This window comes from Heteronotia binoei, chromosome 7, assembly GCF_032191835.1.
Source record: "Heteronotia binoei isolate CCM8104 ecotype False Entrance Well chromosome 7, APGP_CSIRO_Hbin_v1, whole genome shotgun sequence".
In the NCBI taxonomy this organism is placed as follows: domain Eukaryota; kingdom Metazoa; phylum Chordata; class Lepidosauria; order Squamata; family Gekkonidae; genus Heteronotia; species Heteronotia binoei.
This window is the reverse complement of record NC_083229.1, coordinates 1,629,148-1,647,224: the sequence shown is the minus strand read 5'-3', so window position 1 is coordinate 1,647,224 and position 18,077 is coordinate 1,629,148. Positions and strand designations below refer to the sequence as shown.

At 50.3% G+C, this 18,077-nt stretch overlaps 1 protein-coding gene across 1 annotated transcript in view; it reads left to right on the top strand.

Moving 5' to 3' along the window:
* Nucleotides 1-7,897: 7,897 nt before the first annotated feature.
* SLC52A2 (solute carrier family 52 member 2) overlaps nucleotides 7,898-18,077 on the top strand; it is a 33,650-nt gene continuing 23,470 nt past the window's right edge. Inside the window, exons 1-2 of the mRNA XM_060243144.1 lie at nucleotides 7,898-7,960; nucleotides 8,779-8,906. The gene's annotated coding sequence lies outside the window, so the exon portion shown is untranslated. The remainder of the gene's footprint in view (nucleotides 7,961-8,778; nucleotides 8,907-18,077) is intronic.

The window sequence follows — 18,077 nt, the reverse complement described above, 5'->3', positions numbered from 1 at the left end:
CCTCCACCTGCGGGCTGAAGTGGTGTGGTCTCTGACCCCTCATCCCCTGCTAACCCTGTTAACTGAATTTTTTGGGGAAAGGCATTCTGGGAAGAAAGCAGTGCTTGCAAGGCACACCAAGGAGGCCAGGGGAGCAGCAGTGGTTCAGGTTGGGTGGGGAGGGGGGGACACTGCAGGTCATGGAAGGGAACCAATGATGCTGCATGGGGAGAAGCCAAGATTTGTAGGGTTGCTAACTCCAGCCTGTGAAATGCATGGAGATTTGGAGGCAGAGTCTGAGGAAGGCAGGGGCTGGTGAGGGGAGGGGAGGGGCTTCAATGGGATCTAATTCCACCACGGAGTCCATCCTCCAAAGCAGCCGTTTTCTCCAAGGGAATGGATCTCTGTTATCTGGAAATCAGTTATAATGCCAGGAGTTCTCCAGGCCTGAGCTGTACATTGGGGTGGGGAGGGGAGAGGGGGAGATTGGATTGGATTTACACCCGCCCTTCACTCAGAGTGGCTCGCAATCTCCTTTTCCTTCCCCTCCCCACAGCAGACACCCTGTGAGGTAGGTGGGGCTGAGAGAGCTCTGACAGAAATTGCTGTTGAGAGGAATAGTTCTGGGAGAACTTGTGACCGACTCAAGATCACATTAGCAGGTGCAGGGGGAGAAATGGGGAATCAAACCTGGTTCTCCCAGATAAAGAGTCCGCACACTTAACCACTCCACCAAGCTGGCTCTCAAGGCGAGAAGAACAGCGACGCCGTCTCGGGAGGACCCACTGGGGAGAAAGGCGGAGTGCAATGAATCAAACCAATAAACACAAAGCTGAATCAAACAAATGAACTTCACAGGCTGCTAAAGGGCCCCTGTGAGGGTAGGCACTGGCAGGTGAGCAGGCAGGCGGCCAGAGCCGTCGCAGAGCATTCTGGGAAATGGAGGGGGGCTTAAAGCATTCTGGGAAGACACCGCAGTTTGAGGGGAGCCTGAGGAAACTCTGGCCAAGCGCAGCAGGGCATTGTGGGAAGGGAGCCACGTTCCCGGGGCGCGCCAAGGACGCTGGGGGAGGCGGCCGCGCTGAGGATGCTGGGAAGCGGCGCCGTTTTGAGCCGCTGTTTGGGGGGGAGGGAAGGGGGCGCCACTCTGGCCAAGCAGCCGCGCTAGGCATTGTGGGAAGCGGCCGGCCGCAGAGGACGCCGGGAAGGGGGCGCCGAGGCCCGCGCTGGACCTTACCTTGGCTCGCCTCGGCCGGCCCCGGGAGAGAAGGCGGAGCTGGAGGCGGCGGGCGGGGCGGGGCTTCCGGGCGGGTGGAGGAAGAGGCAGGAGCAGCAGCAGCGCGCGTGAGTGCCTCCCTGGGCGCGTCTCGTGGGAATGGGCCGACACGCGTGCAAGACGCTGGGCTGGCGCCTCTGGGGTGCGGGAGGGGAAGCGCCCCGGGATTTGGGGAGGGAGGGCGGGTGGGGTGGGGTTGCCAAGTCCAATTCAAGGAATACCTGGGGGCTTTGGGGGCGGAGCCAGGAGACATTGGGGTGGAGCCAGGAACAAGGGTGTGACAAGCATAACAGAACTCCAAGGGAGTTCTGGCCATCACATTTAAAGGGACGGCACACCTTTTAAATGCCTTCCTTCCATAGGAAATAATGAAGGATAGGGGCACCTTCCTTTGGGGCTCATAGAATTGGACCCCCTGGTCCAATCTTTTTGAAACTTGGGGGGTATTTTGGGAAGAGGCACTAGATGCTATACTGAAAATATGGTGCCTCTAGCTCAAAAAACAGAGCCCCAGATACCCGCGGATCAATTCTCCATTATTTTCTATGGAAATAAATCTCTATAGGGAATAATAGAGTTCCCAGCAGACATTTCCCTCCCCTCCCCCCCCCCCGCTTTCTGACGACCCTGAAGAGGGGGGAGGGCCTCCAAACCGGGGGATCCCCTGCCCCCACCTGGGGATTGGCAACCCTAGGTGTCACTTTTGAAGGAAATGCCTTCCCTCCGTTGGAAATAATGAGTGATAGGGGCACCTTCTTTGGGGGCTCATAGTATTGGGCCTCCCGGTGCAATCCTTTTGGAACTCAGAGGGTGTTTCGAGGAGAGGCACTGGATGCTGTGCTGCAAATATGGTGCCTCTAGCTCAAAAAACAGCTCCCCAGATACTCATGGATCAATTCTTCATTATTCCCTATGGGAATGGGTCTCCCTAGGGAATCATGGCGTGCCCAGCAGCAATTTCCCTCCCCCACCCTGCTTTCTGATGACCCTGAAGTGGGGGGAGGGCCTCCAAACCAGGGGATTAGCAACCCTAGTGCGGGGCCATGCAGTAGAGTCCACCCTCCAAAGCAGCTGTTTCCACCAGGGGGACTGAGCTCTATGGAAGGGGAGCTGGGATTCCAGAGGATCTCCAGGTCGCACCTGGAGGCTGGCATCCAGGATTGGCAGCTTCAGGTTGGGGAAAGCGGCTGGAGATTTGGGGTTGGAGGCTGGGCAGGACGGGGACCTCATTGGGGTGCAGTGCCACAGTTCCTCCTCCAAAGCAGCCATTTTCTCCTTTTCTGTTGTGTCTGGAGATGAGCTGTAATTCTGGGAGTTCCCCAGGTCCTACCTGGAGGCTGGCATCCCCACTTCTGCTTAGGTGCATTCGTGCACACTGAATGATGCCGTTTCAGTCTGCTTTCAGGGCCCTTTGGCCATGGTTTGCAAGGAGATTTCACCATCAAATCCAGTTGCATTGAAAGAGCATTATATATATCTGATCCTTGTAGATCTCTGCCAGAGATTCAAAGCGTTCTGGTTAATTTTGGTGGAGTTTCTGGTCTGCATGCTAATCTGTCTAAATCTGAGATCTATCCTATTTTCTTATCTTCTGAGATAACTTCTATCAAGCATTCCTATTAATTTGACTGATCTTTTCAAACACAATTACGATAAATTGTATTTGACTTTAGTTAATCTACTGAAAGAATGGAATTTGCTACATCTCTCTTTGCCAGATCATATTCATCTAGTAAAATGCTTCATTTTTCCAAAATTTTTATTTCTTTTTCGCGCTCTACCAATCTTTATTTCAATGGTTGCTTTCAATAAATGGCAGCGTTTACTCACCAAATTTATTTGGTCTTATAAGAAGTCACGCTTAAACCAACGGATAGTACACAGACCATCTTCCTTGAGTGGCTTGGACTTGCTGAATCTGAGAGTGTATTATCAGGCTTCCATTATTGCTAACATTATTTGTATTTTAAATTCGGACTTCATGACGGAATGGATGCTATTAGAGCAGTCTTTGGTTGCTCCCCTTGGTTTAAAAGAAATTTTTTGGTTAACTTCAACGTTTAGACCTAAGCTTGCACGAAATAATATTTTCTTGCGTGTAATGCTTCAGACCTGGGATAGAAATAAAAGGCTTCTTGTCTCGGAAATCTCTCTGTATGCAACATATACGAATCAACCCTGGTTTGGTCTGGGAAACGTTCCAGGAGTATTTGATGATTGGCTAAAAGTAGGTATTTCATGCCCAATAGAGCTATTATATAATGGATCAATAAGAGATAAGATTTTTTTTGAAGACCTTATGAATATTTCAGTTCCTTGGTTTGGATACTTACAACTTAAAAATTTGATTGAACATCTCTCAGAAATCAGTGTTTTGGCCAGATCACGATCCACTTTTGAACAACTATTAGCTCTGCCTTCCTCCTGTATAAAAGGTCTTCTCTCTAAATTATATAAAATCTTAATTATGTCAGACTGTGGGCAGCCTCTTGGCTTTCAATTAGCCTGGAATGAAGACCTTCTTAAAGACATCCTGTCTTCTTCATGACTGAAAATCTGGGGCTCTTATGTCAATTCCACTTCTATCTTTAACATTCAACTTCAGTTCTTTAAAACTATGTCGAGATGTTACCTTTCCCCCGGACAGCTACATCAAATAAACCAGCACATTAGTCCACTTTGTTGGAAAATTTTGGGTCTCTGGGAACTTTTCTGCATTGCTGGTGGGAGTGTCCAGTTATTTCTCAGTTCTGGTATGATATCACTCAACAAATCTCCAAAATCACTTCACAGTCATTTTCAGTGACACCGGAATTAATGCTCCTAAATTTGTGGGATGATTCTTCTCATACAGTCTTGTACAAAGAATTGACCACCATACTTATAGAGGCAACAAGAATTACTATTGCTTCAGTATGGAACTATCCCTCACCTCCTTCATTAAGAGTCTGGTATGATAAAGTTTGGGATCAATTTATCATGCATAAAATAGCAACCTTTGTGAACCACAACTTTTTGAATTCAGAAAGTACTCATATCAAGTTAGATCTATCTGGGCCCTAATTTTAGATTTTTTGTCAGAACAATGTATTCTTCCTTCCAACTGCACTTATCATTCTTGGCTTCATTTTTAGTTGTTTAAGGTCTGAGAGGCGCATGTCTGGGTGTATTATTTGGTTGGCTTGTTTTTAGTTATTATTTCTCTGTTCATGCTATTTTATGCAGCATTTCTTTGGACTATTTTTTGCAATGCTAATTTTATGCTCTTCATATGCATTTGTAAGTCAAAGAACTTTGTTTTTAATAAAGATTTATTTATAAGAAAGAAAGAAAGAAAGAAAGAAAGAAAGAAAGAAAGAAAGAAAGAAAGAAAGAAAGAAAGAAAGAAAGAAAGAAAGAAAGAAAGAAAGAGCATTATTCACTGTGGGTGAAAGTGTTTAGCCAGGGAGTCCTCCAGAGCTGGTTGGGGTGATTTCCTGCAGGTCCCCTGGAGTCTTCTGCTGGGACTTGGTCCATTGCCTGGTCTGGGTCCTGCAGCAATACCCTCAGGAAACAATTTGCTTGACTTCGGGATACCAGGAATAATAATTGTGGGGTTTTTGTGTGAAGAAGATAAAGGAAATGAGACAGGATTATTGCAGAATAAAAAAAGGTAAAAGGTAGTCCCCTGTGCAAGCACCAGTCATTTCCGACTCTGGGGTGACGTCGCATCATGACGTTTTTACGGGGTGGTTTGCCATTGCCTTCCCCAGTCATCTGGACTTTCCCCCCCAGCAGGCTGGGGGCTCATTTTACTGACCTCAGAAGGATGGAAGGCTGAGTCAATCGTGAGCCGGCTACCTGAACCCAGCCTCCGCTGGGATTGAACTCAGGTTGTGAGCAGAGCTTAGGACTGCAGTACTTCAGACTTAAATAATAGATTTGACTGAATTTGTGATATACGCAGTGCAAATTGCAAAAGGGTGAAGCAGGGTGGGAGGAGGTGATGGAGCTGAATTAGAAAGTCTCAGAAGGTAGCTGTGTTGGTTTCCAGTAGAACAGCTAGACTGGAGTTCCTTAACGACCAGCAAGATTTGGGCAGTAGGAGCTCTCAGAAGCCTTTGTCAGATCTGACAAAGGGAGTTTTGACTCTTGAAAACTTGTGCCCTAAAACACCTGTCTGGTCTTGAATCTAGCTGAATTAGAAGGACTCCCCAGACAAGGGACCTAGCCAGAATACTGACGCATACTATCCGTTCATGATAGGTGAGATACAAATGAATGCAGCATCAGCCTCTCTGAAAAATTGTTCAAGCGAAAAAACTCTTTGGAATATTTCTGCTCGCCCCAAATGAAAAAAGCAAGCCCACAAAAACAGAAGACGACGACATTGGATTTATATTCCACCCTCCACTCAAGAGTCTCAGAGTGGCTCACAATCTCCTTTAACTTCCTCCCCCGCAACAGACACCCTGCGAGGTGGGTGGGGCTGAGAGAACTCTCCCAGAAGCTGCCCTTTCAAGGACAAGCTCTGTGATAGCTATGGTTGACCCAAGGCCATTCCAGCAGCTGCAAGTGGAGGAGTGGGGAATCAAACCCGGTTCTCCCAGATAAGAGAGCTCTGGCTGACCCAAGGCCATTCCAGCAGGTGCAAGTGGAGGAGTGGGAAATCAAACCCGGTTCTCCCAGATAAGAGAGCTCTGGCTGACCCAAGGCCATTCCAGCAGGTGCAAGTGGAGGAGTGGGGAATCCAACCCGGTTCTCCCAGATAAGAGAGCTCTGGCTGACCCAAGGCCATTCCAGCAGCTGCAAGTGGAGGAGTGGGGAATCAAACCCGGTTCTCCCAGATAAGAGAGCTCTGGCTGACCCAAGGCCATTCCAGCAGCTGCAAGTGGAGGAGTGGGGAATCCAACCCGGTTCTCCCAGATAAGAGAGCTCTGGCTGACCCAAGGCCATTCCAGCAGCTGCAAGTGGAGGAGTGGGGAATCAAACCCGGTTCTCCCAGATAAGAGAGCTCTGGCTGACCCAAGGCCATTCCAGCAGGTGCAAGTGGAGGAGTGGGGAATCAAACCCGGTTCTCCCAGATAAGAGAGCTCTGGCTGACCCAAGGCCATTCCAGCAGATGCAAGTGGAGGAGTGGGGAATCAAACCTGGTTCTCCCAGATAAGAGAGCTCTGGCTGACCCAAGGCCATTCCAGCAGCTGCAAGTGGAGGAGTGGGGAATCAAAGCCGGTTCTCCCAGATAAGAGAGCTATGGCTGACCCAAGGCCATTCCAGCAGATGCAAGTGGAGGAGTGGGGAATCAAACCTGGTTCTCCCAGATAAGAGAGCTCTGGCTGACCCAAGGCCATTCCAGCAGCTGCAAGTGGAGGAGTGGGGAATCAAAGCCGGTTCTCCCAGATAAGAGAGCTATGGCTGACCCAAGCCCATTCCAGCAGGTGCAAGTGGAGGAGTGGGGAATCCATCCCGGTTCTCCCAGATAAGAGAGCTCTGACTGACCCAAGGCCATTCCAGCAGGTGCAAGTGGAGGAGTGGGGAATCAAACCTGGTTCTCCCAGATAAGAGAGCTCTGGCTGACCCAAGGCCATTCCAGCAGCTGCAAGTGGAGGAGTGGGGAATCAAACCCGGTTCTCCCAGATAAGAGAGCTCTGGCTGACCCAAGGCCATTCCAGCAGGTGCAGGTGGAGGAGCGGGGAATCAAACCCGGTTCTCCCAGATAAGAGTCTGCGCACTTAGCCACTACACCAAACTGGGGTAACAATGCTTAATGGGCAGTGGGAAAATGTAAAGAGTTAGTTGAATTCTCCACAAAGATGAGACAAATTTCCCCTGTGATTGGCCCAGAGTGGCCGCTGACCATGGGGGCATTACAAACGTAAACCTCACATTCTCTCTCTCTCGGCTTGACTTCGCGAACGAAGATTTAGGAAGGGTGCAGTAGTCCACGTCTGCTGCAGGCTCGCTGGTGGCTGACAAGACCAATGTGGGACAGGCAGATCCGGCCACAGTGGCTGCAGGGAAAAGTCTGATTTGGGGTTGATGCTGTAGCAGTGCGATTCTTCCTCAATCTCATTTTGTCCTCAAGACCAGCTATGCGTGCGTTCTCAAAGGAAGAGACAGCATGGTGGATGGTGTGCCTCCATGCTTTGCGATCTGAGGCTAGGTCAGACCACTGGTGATGGTTGATGCAACAGGTGCCAAGGGATTTCTTCAAGGAGTCCTTGTACCTCTTCTTTGGTGCCCCTCTATTTCGATGGCCGGTGGAAAGTTCGCCATACAGAGCAATCTTGGGAAGGCTGTGGTTTTCCATCCTAGAAATTCTATCCTAGAAAACCTTCCATCCTAGAAAACCTCACATTCAAATGTCATTATATTGATACAGTTTTGTAGAAAATATAGGTATCGGGTTCTTTGGATTTCCACCTTTCACTTAACAAAATAAATCTAGTCCTTTCCATTGTGGGGAAATGGGCAGTTGTCTTCCTCCCCATAATTGAACAAAAGACACCCTGGGAACTCCAGGTACAAAACTCCCAGTGCCTCTTCTGGCTTGTTCCTAAGATCCTTTTAGCTGATATGCCAAGGGCTGAACCTGAGACTCTTGGCATGCGTAAAGCATGTGCTGTATCACGGAGCCACATTCTCTTCTCTCCCACGTTCTAGGAGAAGAGGGGAAAATGAAACAGTGCCTCTAAAAAGGCCAGGGACTCCCCAGGAAGTTTAATGGTAAGTTTATGGCAAGCAAAACAAAGCAGTTTTTTGCCAAGTACAAAGGTGTGCTGTGGAACTCACTAGCAGAGAGTGATGGGAGGTGGTCAGCATGAAGGACTTCCTTAAAAGAAATCAAAATGTAGCTGTGGATAGATCTGAAAGTGGCTGCTTGGTGGGACAGAACTGAGTCCTCCATGTTTTGGAGCAGCCTGCCTCTTGCTACAGGTACTGATTGCTGCAAACTTCCTTGGGGAAGGATCTTGCCCAAGGAACCCCCTCCCCTTCAGAGGAGGAATGCTCAGCTGAGAGGCGTGGCGTTTCTGGCACTGTGTAAGAACAGCCTCCTAGATCTTGTGAGTCGTCTCCTCTGCAGCCTCTTCTTCTGAGCAAGGCCTGAGGGGCAGAGTCCAGGACCGGGAGAGTCAGGTGTGACCATCTGCAGAGGCCGGGAGCAGCTCAGGTCATCTCTGGGGCCTCTTCCGTTGATGCTTGATAAGGTCTGGAGTCATAAAAGCCACAGTGGCCTCAGCTTCCAGGGATTCGCAGAGCAAAGTCTCCTGCTGAGCTGTTAGGGAGGCTGCCAGAAGCTGCCTGCCTGGTGTAGGGAAGGGCTAGGAGGGATACGTAAGGTAAGTGAAAAGGCTGGGAGGAAACATGTGCTGCAGATGGAGTGCTTCCCTCTCCTACAATCGGTTCCATGTCTCCAGCCTAGCAGAGGAGTGTTTTGCATGGAGAGCCTTGCCCAGGATCTGCTTCCTAAGCAGGAAGTTGCTGCCCCCAGTCCCAGCAGTCTAAACCCCAATCTGACTCTATGCTTGTGTGATCTTTTGAAGGGCGCTTCTGGCTCAAAAGTACCAGACCTCTCCTTGGCATCCCCTGAGCGTCCAGCTGCTTCCCTCTCACCCACCTCCAAAATGATGTTTCTGACTTCCTGATCAACTGTAGCCAGGGCTGGAAGCAGGTAAGAACGAACCGGGGGAGGTTGCTGCGTGCAATTTATATCAGTTCATTATAGGTGAGACTCTGCAGGAGGTTACAGGGGTGGGAATTCTAGTGCAGGCTGTTGGCTACAGTAGTGAGACTCCAGGCCCAGGTCTGTTCATGACCCAGCATGTGGGATATTTTCACTTCCTTCTGTAGGAGAGCCAGTTTGGTGTAGTGGTTAAGTGTGTGGACTCTTATCTGGGAGAACCGGGTTTGATTCCCCACTCCTCCACTTGCAGCTGCTAGTATGGCCTTGGGTCAGCCAGAGCTCTCGCAAGAGTTGTCCTTGAAAGGGCAGCTGCTGTGAGAGCCCTCTCAGCCCCACCCACCTCACAGAGAGTCTGTTGTGGGGGGACAGCCAGTTTGGTGTAGTGGTTAAGTGTGCAGACTCTTATCTGGGAGAACCAGGTTAGATTCTTCACTCCTCCACTTGCAGCTGCTGGAATGGCCTTGGGTCAGCCATAGCTATTGTAGGAGTTGTCCTTGAAAGGGCAGCTTCTGTCAGAGCTCTCTCAGCTCCACCCACCTCACAGGGTGTCTGTTGTGGGGGGAGAGCCAGTTTGGTGTAGTGGTGAAGTGGGCAGACTCTTATCTTGGAGAACCAGGTTAGATTCCTCACTCCTCCACTTGCAGCTGCTGGACTGGCCTTGGGTCAGCCATAGGTCTTGTAGGAGTTGTCCTTGAAAGGGCAGCTTCTGTCAGAGCTTTCTCAGCCCCACCCACCTCACAGGGTGTCTGTTGCAGGGGAAGAAGATACAGGCAATTGTGAGCCGCTCTGAGACTGATTCAGAGAGAAGGGTGGGATATAAATCTACGGTCTTCTTCTGCAGAAACAGAGACTTTAGATATGAATCAACTTCATATTGCAGACAGATGACGAAGCAAAGAGGGGCTCTTTCTTAGAGTGGTCGTTATCCCTGATATCACAGAATCATGCAAATTGTTTTTCAGACAACAGATTAAAAGGCCATTTGTGAGCTTGTGGGAAACGCTGTTGAGAAGCCAGTTCTTTAATATAGACCTATTTATGCAAAGGAAGGACATTCCAGAACTTCAAAGCATTCCAGCCTGCCACTGACAACTTCAAAAGACAACCAAAACAAGAGCAGGCCCACCTCCCTCCCAAAAAGTTTTTTGCTGTTGTTCAGTCACACAGTCGACTCCGACTCTTTGCGACCCCCTGGACAAAGTCAAGCCAGATGATTAACTAGAATGATTAAAGGGCTGGAACACCTTCCCTATGAAGAAAGGTTGAAACGCTTAGGGCTCTTTAGCTTGGAGAAACGTCGACTGAGGGGTGACATGATAGAGGTTTACAAGATAATGCATGGGATGGAGAAAGTAGAGAAAGAAGTACTTTTCTCCCTTTCTCACAATACGAGAACTCGTGGGCATTCGATGAAATTGCTGAGCAGACAGGTTAAAAAGGATAAAAGGAAGTACTTCTTCACCCAAAGGGTGATTAACATGTGGAATTCACTGCCACAGGAGGTGGTGGCGGCCACAAGCATGGCCACCTTCAAGAGGGGGTTAGGTAAAAATATGGAGCAGAGGTCCATCAGTGGCTATTAGCCACAGTGTGTATGTGTGTGTGTGTGTGTGTGTGTGTATATATATATATATATATATATATATATATATATATATATATATATATATTTGGCCTCTGTGTGACACAGAATGTTGGACTGGATGGGCCATTGGCCTGATCTAACATGGCTTCTCTTATGTTCTTATGTTCTTAAGCCAGGCCCTCCTGTCTTCCACCTTCCTCCGAAGTCTGCTCAAATTTGTGTTTCTTACGTCAGTAACACTGTCCAGCCATCTCCTCTTTTGCCATCCTCTTCTTTTGCCTTCTCTCTTTCCTCCCTCTCAAATAGGCTGTTAATAATCTTAACATTGATTTAAGGCTGCATGCTGCATATCCATTCATATACAGGGTAGAATTTCAATCTTCATGTTGTCCTCTAGCTGCTTAACCCTGTTCCAGTATTAAATAGATGCCTGCCATGTGTTGGGGAAGTTATCTCGGGTACAGTGTTTCTTTCCCACATTTGCTCATATACCGTTTTTTCCCAGTATCCATAATGAGCCATACTTTTCACAACCACATTTCGTAACAGGATAACATCTTGTCTCCATTCTTGCGCTGTTAATAGTCTTGCTGCTACAAGTAGAGTTCTTACTAAGTGCATGGATTTTATCTCTTCTTTTTTTACTGTAGCCTTGGGGCCGTGTAGGGTTTTCTCTTCTACAGTTTCCCCTATAACTCTGAAGCTTTCCCATCACCATTTCTTAACAGTTGAGGACTGTCACCAAATATGAGAAGAAAGAACCAGTTTATTTCTTGCATCTTCAGCAGATTGTGGAAGCTGCACGAAGCCTTGTTTCTGCGCGCTGAGCCCAGGCAGACCTCTCTGCTGGCTGGCATCTTTAAATATTAACCTGAGATAGCAGAAGTATCCGCAGCTCTTGAATCAACCACAGGACTACTTTAGAGGAAGAGTTCTGCTCCGTTGCCTTTCCCCAAATACCCCCTTGTCTGCACGTGGCCTAAAGAAATGATTCGGTTTCTTCACAACACAGACTTCTGTGAGGATGCTAGTGAGTTAGCATGTAGAGTCATGGGAAAGTTTTTAGCAGATTAAAAGAATCACAAATTGGGGTCTATGTTTGTTAGTTAGTGTTGTTAACTGGGATGAAACAACAATGGAGGGTGATTACGGTATTTTACACCTATGACACCAATCTGCTTTTTATCACCCTCCATTGGGTGGGACTGAGAGACTGAGGTAAGAGACTCCATTGGGTGGGACTGAGAGAGCTCTGACAGAAGCTGCCCTTTCAAGGACAACCTCTGCCAGAGCTATGGCTGCCCCAAGGCCATTCCAGCAGCTGCAAGTGGAGGAGTGGGAAATCCAACTTGGTTCTCCCAAATAAGAGTCCACACACTTAATCACTATAGCAAACTGACCCACCTGGGGTTCTCTGTGTTCCTGGGAGGAATCATGGGCCCCTGTGCAGCCTGCCCTGTCCTGTGTGATGCCGGCGAGGGTTGCATAACCGTTTGCAGAGGCTGCCAAACCCAGGAGCAAATGGAGGAGGGAGATATATTGTGGGGGCAGGAGGGACGTTTTGCCTTCCGGGGCCGGGTATTGGCAGGGAGAGCAGGTGGGGCCATCCTGGGATTGTTGTGGCTTGTTGGCAAGAGGAAGCTGGCATTCTGAGCCTCCCGGCCTGTGCAACGCCCCCAGTTCGGGCTGATCAGCTCTCATCCTGACCTGTAGCCAGTTTCCTCCTGCACTCACGAAGGGTTGCTCTGCTGAGACTGCAGCTGCTTCTGCAGAGGGGCTTGCCTGACTGGGGCGGCACTCTCGCTCTGCTTTCTGCTGCCAGCACTGCAGTACCCAGCCACTAGGTAAGGGAGTCGGAGCCAGTGTGTAGTGGCTAAGTGCGCAGACTCTTACCTGGGAGAACCGGCTTTGATTCCCCACTCCTCCACTTGCAGCTGCTGGAATGGCCTTAGGTCAGCCAGAGCTCTCTTATCTGGGAGAACCGGGTTTGATTCCCACTCCTCCACTTGCACCTGCTGGAATGGGCTTGGGTCAGCCAGAGCTCTCTTATCTGGGGGAACCGGGTTTGATTCCCCACTCCTCCACTTGCACCTGCTGGAATGGCCTTGGGTCAGCCAGAGCTCTCTTATCTGGGAGAACCAGGTTTCATTCCCCACTCCTCCACTTGCAGCTGCTGGAATGGCCTTGGGTCAGCCATAGCTCTCTTATCAGGGAGAACCGGGTTGGATTGCCCACTCCTCCACTTGCACCTGCTGGAATGGCCTTGGGTCAGCCAGAGCTCTTATCTGGAAGAACCGGGTTGGATTCCCCACTCCTCCACTTGCACCTGCTGGAATGGCCTTGGGTCAGCCAGAGCTCTCTTATCTGGGAGAACCAGGTTTCATTCCCCACTCCTCCACTTGCAGCTGCTGGAATGGCCTTGGGTCAGCCATAGCTCTCTTATCGGGGAGAACCGGGTTTGATTCCCCACTCCTCTACTTGCATCTGCTGGAATGGCCTTGGGTCAGCCAGAGCTCTTATCTGGAAGAACCGGGTTGGATTCCCCACTCCTCCACTTGCACCTTCTGGAATGGCCTTGGGTCAGCCAGAGCTCTTTTATCTGGGAGAACCGGGTTTGATTCCCCACTCCTCCACTTGCACCTGCTGGAATGGCCTTGGGTCAGCCAGAGCTCTCTTATCTGGGAGAACCAGGTTTCATTCCCCACTCCTCCACTTGCAGCTGCTGGAATGGCCTTGGGTCAGCCATAGCTCTCTTATCGGGGAGAACCGGGTTTGATTCCCCACTCCTCTACTTGCATCTGCTGGAATGGCCTTGGGTCAGCCAGAGCTCTTATCTGGAAGAACCGGGTTGGATTCCCCACTCCTCCACTTGCACCTTCTGGAATGGCCTTGGGTCAGCCAGAGCTCTTTTATCTGGGAGAACCGGGTTTGATTCCCCACTCCTCCACTTGCACCTGCTGGAATGGCCTTGGGTCAGCCAGAGCTCTAGCAGAGGTTGTCCTTGAAAGGGCAGCTTCTGGGAGAGCCAGTTTGGTGTAGTGGTTAAGTGTGCAGATTCTTACCTGGGAGAACCGGGTTTGATTCCCCACTCCTCCAAATGCAGCTGCTGGAATGGCTTTGGGTCAGCCACAGCTCTCGCAGAGGTTGTCCTTGAAAGGGCAGCTGCTGTGAGAGCCCTCTCAGCCCCACCCACCTCACAGGGTGTCTGTTGTTGGGGAGGAAGATAAAGGAGATTGTGAGCCGCTCTGAGATTCAGAGTATAGGATGGGATATAAATCCAATATAATCTTCTTCTTCTGCCATCCTGAGGAGACGTTCTAGTGCTGCAGTTAGAGTGAATTGCGTAACTAAGAAACGGGCCTGCTGCTTTCTTTGCTCCACATATGTCATTTGTAGCACAGACCTGCTTCTCTTCCTGTTGGGTTCTTCCCCTCTTTGCTGCTGCTGTTGAGGGCAGGGCTGGCGCAGCCGTAAGGGGGGGCCAGGATAGGTATGTGGGGGTGGGGGTGAGAGGAGCTAGGAACCTACTTGGTTGCCCCCCGCCTCCCTCTCTGCTGCAGGCCCCACTGACATGAACGGTGCTGGCAAGAAAGGGGAAGGTGCTCTCTCAGGAGGCCTCCCCCGTCAGTTGAGCGTGCCACGTAGCTTACACTCCACAGCCAAAGGCAGGCAGCCACGTGCGCCCGTCTGCAGCAGCAGAAAAGAGCCGGAGTCTGGGAGCATCTTAAAGACAAAAGCAATTGGTGGCCACAGGGGAGGAGCTTTTGAGAGTCCCTGCTCACTTCTTCAGATGCAGCTGGAGCGGGAGTCCTCTGTGCTTATGTCACAAGGCTGATGGATTTCCATTCTGTATGGCTACAGGAGGTGCCTTCCATGGAAATAGGTCAAGGTGGGCTGCAGAAAAAAGCCAGAGTCCAGGAGCATCTTAAAGGCTAACACAGTTGGTGGCAGAGGAGGGCCTTGTGTGAGTCACTGGCCTCTGGAGAAGTGGGCAGGGACCCACGCAAGCTCCTCCCCCCCACCAATCGTGTTAGTCTTCCAGGTGCTCTTTCCTGCCCCTCCACGGCCAGTTCTGCAGGAGAGCGGCAGGGCGGAGTTGTGGCTGGAGGCGACGGCAGGCGAGGGCTGCCTTCCCATTCCTGTCTGGTCATGAAGCTCCACCACTTCCCTCCTCCCTTTCCCAGCTGCGTCTATTTTTAGGGTGGTTATTCAGATAGAACAGAAGAGGGAAGGACGCCTGCTGAGATCCTTCGAGGGAGGTTAGGAAGAAATGTTTATTTCTGTTTTATTTGGGGGGTCGATGTTGGGGTGATTGTGGGAACGAGGGGCCTGGCTTTTTAGAGAGAATTGAATGGAGGTTCCGGGAACGGTACGGAATAGTGCAAGAATAGGGGGGAGATGGTAGCTCAGTGGCAGAGCATCTGCTTGGTAAGCAGAAGGTCCCAGGTTCAATCCCCGGCATCTCCAACTAAAAAGGGTCCAGGCAAGTAGGCGTGAATAACCTCAGCTTGAGACCCTGGAGAGCCGCTGCCAGTCTGAGGAGACAAGACTGACTTTGATAGACTCAGGGTCTGATTCAGTATAAGGCAGCTTCATAGGTTCATATATGTTCACGTTCAACCCTTCAGGAGAGCCATGCTGGGTAGACAGTTGCGCTGGCGGGGGCTTGAAGGGATGGGGGTTGCAGAGAAAGGCCTGGGGTTGCTGGGCGGCACACCTGATGCCTAAACGTCGTGCCCGCTCTGTCCTCCACAGCCTTGGATGAGAGGTGCCAAAAGGCCAGCTGAGCATCTTCCTTCTTCCCACTCAAGGGCATCTGTGACGGAACGGCCCTGGTTTGCCTACCAGACCCCGTTCCCCTTTTTGGAGGGAGCTATTTCTCCTCCGGCCACTTAGGCTCGCTGCCACCACCTGCTCAGTCTAGGGGTTCAGATTGAGAGGAACAGGACTCCCAATCCCCCTCTCGAGCTCTGAGGCCAGGCCTGCAGGTCCTCTGCCACCCTGTACTTGGGTATCACAGAGACCACAGCACTTCTTCGGGAAACCCCCGGAGGATTGGCACCTTATCCAACCACAGGCCTTTTCCCTTTCCCCGGGGCCCCCTTCATAAAGCGTGGTCTAAAGCGGTTGGGGATCTATGTGCTACAAAGTTTGACTGCCAGCATTCAAAACAGTAAAAATATTTAATTAGAAGAGGAAAAGAAAAGAAAAACAAAAGCAGTTGCATGTAAAAGTTTAGCACAGCACCCGAACAGCAACCAGAATGACAAATAAAAGGTGGATTTAAACGCATCCTCCCGTCCCTGGTCTAAACTTGCCCTGCCTTGTGGATGACTTACTTGGTCTGACTGCCTGGAGTCCTCTCCCTCTGGAGAAGGCCTCTCCCACAGTCAGGAGCGCACAGACTGACCACCTCTCTCCTTGAGGGCCAGCCGAGAACTGAACTTTTCCCACCTCACTCCAATAAAACAAAAGAACTTCCTGCCCCTCTAGGAGGCTTTCCCCCTAGAGTTGATGGTTTAACTCCGGAAGGGAGGGGGGGAGTGAAGGGAAGGCTAGGCCCCAAAGCCTGCCTAGCAGTTTCATGTTCCCTCCCAACCAAGCACCACCATTAACTAAGATGGCGTTTCTCCACAGCATCAAAGGGCTTTGCTGGCTGGGCCCGGCAGGGTGTGGAAACTGCCCTTTCCTGGCAGCAGAAGCTTCTCCAAAAGCCTCTTGTGGCACTTGGGAGTTCTGACTCTCTGCAGATGCTCCCTGGCTTACCAAAATGTGGCACTCCCCAACCACTAAGGGGTTACGGAGCTTAGCTGAACAAGCAAAAGGTCTTTGTGTTTCTTCCTGGTGAGACTTCAGTGGGTGTGGTTATGGTTCACCCTGCATCTCGTGGCCCCTTGAACCCGCCGTTCGTTTTTTCCCAAGCCCAACATCAAGTGTCGTGAGGGTCCCCCGAGAAAGCAAGCTCTAGCCCATGAAAGCTCCTGCTGGGACAAAGTCTGAATGGTTTTGAAGGTGCCACCAGTGTCCTGTTTGTTCAGGACCGGCAAAAGCAGTGCTTCTCTACACAGAGAGTGATTCCAGTGTGGAATTTGCTGCCAGAGGATGTAGTCATGGCCACAGGAATTGAATAGGTTTAAAGGGGGATTAAATAGATTCAGGGAGGATCACAGAATCCTCGAGTGGGAAGGGACCTCCAGGGCCATCTAGTCCAACCCCCTACACAATGCAGGAAACCCACAAACCCCTCTCCCTAAATACACAGGAGCCACATCGCTGTCAGATGGCCATCTAGTCTGTTTAAAGACCTCCAAGGAAGGAGAGCCCACCACCTCCTGAGAAAGCCTGTTCCACTGAGGAACTGCTCTGACTGTCAGGAGGTTCTTCCTAAAGTTGAGCCGGAAACTCTTTTGATTTAATTTTCACCCATTGGTTCTGGTCCTACCTTCTGGGGCCACAGAAAACAATTCCACCCCATCCTCTATAGGACAGCCCTTCAAGTACTTGAAGATGGTGATCCTATCACCTCTCAGCCACCTCCTCTCCAGGCTAAACATGCCCAGCTCCTTCAGCCTTTCTTCATAAGACTTGGTCTCCAGACCCCTCACCATCTTCTTCACCCTCCTCTGGACCCGTTTCAGCTTGTCTATATCCTTCTTAAAACGTGGTGCCCAAAACTGAACACAAGACTCCAGGTGAGGTCTTACCAGAGCAGAGTAAAGCGATTCCATCACATCATGTGATCTGGACACTAGACTTCTGTTGATACAGCCCAAAATTGCATTGGCCTTTTTAGCCACCTGTCAGACAATGTAACCTATACTGAAATGCATGCTTAGCTGAACTGCATCCATCTTGAACCAATGTTACTAACCATGAGAAAAGCCTTGCATATCAAAGCAAAGAATGCAGATTGTTGCTAGTGTCTTATGTGAACATTCCTTACTCCCTCCACTAACAACAGCAATTGCCCTTTGAGGATAAAGAGCCTCAGGGACGACCATTTGGCCATCTCTGAGAAGTAACCAGCCACAGCAGATAAGAGAGAAACCCGTGTGAATCCTGGCACTTCTGTGCAGTAATGTTTTGCATTGTGGCTTTGTGTAGTAAACCTTTGATGTATACCCCTTAAAGCCTGATCCCAAATGCTACAGAGTATCAGTCCCAATGTTTTCAAAGATTTCAGGTTTTCACGGCTGGTAACATCATTAGGGTTTGTAGAATCTTTCGGGCTCAAGTGCCGTGTTCTACTGGAGAAAGTTTTCCTTCCAGACGTTTCGTTCTCAGCTGCGGAGAACATCCTCAGTGGCGTTGCAGCCGGAGCAGGCGCTCTGACCTTCTTGGCTGCTGTGCGTTGAATGCACAGCATTCAACGCACAGCAGCCATTCAACGCACAGCAGCCAAGAAGGTCAGAGCGCCTGCTCCGGCTGCAACGCCACTGAGGATGTTCTCCGCAGCTGAGAACGAAACGTCTGGAAGGAAAACTTTCTCCAGTAGAACACGGCACTTGAGCCCGAAAGATTCTACAAACCCTAAAGTCCCAGTGTTTCATCGCTCTACGTATGGATTGTCCAAT